The sequence below is a fragment of the Parasteatoda tepidariorum genome, chromosome 4 (genome assembly GCF_982258835.1).
Source record: "Parasteatoda tepidariorum strain Cologne lab strain chromosome 4, Ptep-v5.0, whole genome shotgun sequence".
Classification (NCBI taxonomy): domain Eukaryota; kingdom Metazoa; phylum Arthropoda; class Arachnida; order Araneae; family Theridiidae; genus Parasteatoda; species Parasteatoda tepidariorum.
In genome coordinates this window covers 63,209,676-63,213,433 of record NC_141758.1, presented here as the reverse complement: position 1 = coordinate 63,213,433, position 3,758 = coordinate 63,209,676, and the positions used below count along the sequence as shown (strand labels likewise).

The window sequence follows — 3,758 nt, the reverse complement described above, 5'->3', positions numbered from 1 at the left end:
TACAGGAATTGCTGCTGAGATAAAAATGTATTTACAAATCTCTTGAAAGCTTTTTTCATCTTTTATAACTTACCGCTTATTACCCTTGCTTTCTTATAACGCTTGAAAGGATAGCTAATGATGGGAATAACTGTCTCTAAGAAGACAAATGCAGAAACCAATGAGATTCCAAGCCAAATTCTAACATAACCACCTACGTTGCTGAAAGCCTCTGCATTTTAAAATATATAATAGCCTGTATTTATCATTATTAATTGGGAAACATATCGAACTCAATTCACGATAAAAGATTTATGTGATATAAAGCTTGATTAGTATTATCTCATGAACCATAGTTTTCTGATTAATTATAAAAAAAATACATTAAGTTTACAATATGAAACATCATAAAACGGTACATAAATTAAATAGAAACACTATGTTGAAGTCGAGCAAACAAAAGGATTTTTCTTATGATGAAAAATTGCTAAGCACTGTTTTGCGTGTATAGTGAGGGGGGGAAGGAAAAAAGAAGCACTGATTACTCTACACAACACTTTTGTAATGATTGGATCTTCACTGTATGTCTCACCAAAACTTCTGCTTTCAAGATAAGGATAATTACTTTCAGGTGCTTCAGTGAGTATCCCATTGCCTTACCCCCCTAGAATGAGCTTGGCTTAATATTCTTTTGGCATGATATAGCTATTTTTTCTTGGCGCTTACCTGATAGAGAGGTTGCTATATAAGCCTAATATGAAGAAGACTATTTCCCCTCAGCAAGAGTGAGATCAAAGTCTTAGCTATGATGGGAAATTTTCTAAGAATGAAAGAAGCGGAAGAGTTTTACCTTGAATAGCCACCATTTCATGAATAGCTTAGCTTGTCTAGTGAATTGAGATGGATTTATGTAGGGTTTCTAAAATTTTAAATAAACTATAGAATTAAATAAAATTTCAATTAACAGAACATTTTTCTAAGCATTGGAAATATTTTACCTAAGCCGTTATTAACAATCACATTAAGGAAGCATTAGAAATCTTTAAGAATTTTTTTAATTGTAGCTCAGCTCTAATATTTCATTGAGTACAGTTATTGCATCAATTAAATTTAATGAAATCGATCATAATGTTATTATTATCATGATAAATAATTTCAAACTATATAATCAATGAGGTTTGAAAATGAAACACACATAAGAATTTAACATAATATGGTAATTGCACCGTAAAAACATAATAAGGAATTATAATTTTTTTTCAGGATTATATGTGATTATGATTGAAATTATTTTTATGTACTCATATTTAATCTGTGTTAAAGACTTGCGAAATAAACAACTAAATTAAATTCATGTGTCATGTTCAGTACAGAACTGAGGAATCATTCAATAGTCTTTAGTATTAACAAAATATTTTCACAGCAATTTTATTTATTATTATTATTTTATTACAGCAGATTTATTATTATTATTTTATTATAGCAATTTTATTTATAACAGACAACAACTTTAAAGTATACATACATCATTTTTATGTAGAAATTTACAATACTTCCAACAATGCTGGATGTACAGAAATTGTTGCTGAAAGAAAAAGTATTTACAAATCTCTTGAAAGCTTTTTTATCTTTCGTATTTTTTCATTTCGTACATTTGATTTCCTATAGCACTTGAAAGGATAGCTTACGATGAGGCTGATTGTCTCTAAGAAATCAAATACAGCAACCAATGAGATTCCAAGCCAAATTCCAACATAGCCACCTATGTTGCTGAAGGCCTCTACATTCTAAAATATATAATAGACAGTATTTATCATTATTAATTGAAAATGCAGTATTTATTATAAGAAATAGAGAAAAATATCTAACTCAATTCAGTTAAGAAATTTATGCCAAATAAAGTCTGATAAATATACGCTTACGTATCATATTTTCTTACTGATTGTAATGATTTACAAATTACAATTTACTGATATTTTTATTAAAAAAATCTGATTGACAAGAGCTTAATGAACGAAATGATTTAAAAATATACTCCTAAGATCCAAATTTATGATTTAAGTAACTCTTAACTTTTTTTTCTGCCAATGCAATTTTATGTTATAAATTATAAATTCAAGAGTTGACTTTATAAATAAGTACAATTATTTATTTAACTAAGCAATTCAATCAATCAGTGGAAAATATAATTAAGTCACAATGTCACATCGATGCATAAATTAAATGTTAAAAGAGAATAATACTTTCTCTTATTCATTGAAAAAATTGTAAGCACTTCCATAACATATTTTGGTGCTTACTCTTTATGAAATTACTAAGTTGAAAAATGTACAAGGAGTACGAGGAAATTAAAAATAAAAAAAATTATACTAGAAACTTATAAAAAATTTATATTTGGAATAAATAAAAAATTTGTGGCGAACGAAAAGATATAAAATTATGTTCTTTAAATCCAAATTTATAATTTAAATCTTAACTCCAATCACTTCCTTTTTTTCTGTATCTATACATTTTTATATTAAAAATTATGAATTCAATAGTTTATTTTATAAATAAGTACAATTATTTACTCAACTAAGAAATTCAATTGACCCGCAAAAATATAATTAAATTTGACATATTGACATATCAATGCATATATTAACTGGAAACACGAATATAAATTTTAAAACATAAGTTTATATGTATATGATATAGTTTATATATCTATATCTATATATATATCGAATTTCATCTCTGTAACTGCATTTCAGTGAGCGGTAGATCGGCCAACATGATCATTTTATACAATTTTTATTGGTTAATAATTCTCGAACATATAATCCAATCTTAATTTTTTTTCCTGCTGTACATTTAAACATTATTTATTAGTGCATTGCACGTGATATTTGAACATTTTTACGTACTTCCGTAATATCAAGTTTCTAAGTATTACAAATTTCCAGCAGAAATGCAAAATGTAAACAAAAAAAGTGAGAAAGAAAACTTAAAAAAAAAGCATTTAGAATTGCAATATTGTTCAAGCAAATTGTCTATTGAAAAAACCAAATTCAATTAAAATCAAAGACCCTTTCGGCATGTCAAATTTCAACTCTATAGTTGTATTCCTGCTGTCCGTAACGGAGTGGGTATAGTATTTTTTTCTATAAATTTGTTCTATAATTCTTGATCTAGTTATCAAATATTTTTTTCTTCTCTATGTACGCACTGTACATTTTTTTATTCATGTCCCCGTACATTTATTTTTTATTGGTAATTTTAAGTTGTAAGTCTAATAGATTTTGTGCAGCTACACGAAATGTAACGTGAAGTTAAACACCCAAAACAACTGCGGTGGCGCTTGCACTTTTTTAATATAGTGAGAAAAATTAGATAAATATAATTAGATGTTCTAAAATATTACAAAAAATAAAACTAAATTTCACCTGAAATTTAGGATTGTGTGCATATGTTATTGTTTCCATTCTATTCTTGGTTATAAGTATCCTAATATCATGCCTAAAACAAAAGTAATTTTAATATATAATATGTTTTATAATAAATTTTATGACCAAAATTAGTTTATTTCAGGAATTTTATTTAAAAAAAATATAGTGTAATTTAAACATTCCACAGGTTATAGAAATATCATCGACACATTTATTTATAGTTTGACTATATCTTATTTTACAACCATATATATTACAGACAACGAAGTATTTATTTGTAAAATTTATTAAAAAATTTATAATAAAATTTTTTATTTAAATAAAGCTAATTTATTGAAACTTTTATAATAT

The 3,758-nt window shown here is 25.9% G+C and overlaps 1 long non-coding RNA gene across 1 annotated transcript; it reads right to left on the bottom strand.

Moving 5' to 3' along the window:
• Positions 1-1,382: 1,382 nt before the first annotated feature.
• LOC147811011 (uncharacterized) lies at positions 1,383-3,480 on the bottom strand. The gene is made up of 2 exons (XR_015432871.1): positions 3,405-3,480; positions 1,383-1,766 (listed from the first exon to the last, which is right to left on the bottom strand). It is a non-coding gene; the product is annotated as an uncharacterized LOC147811011 (long non-coding RNA).
• Positions 3,481-3,758: the final 278 nt, after the last annotated feature.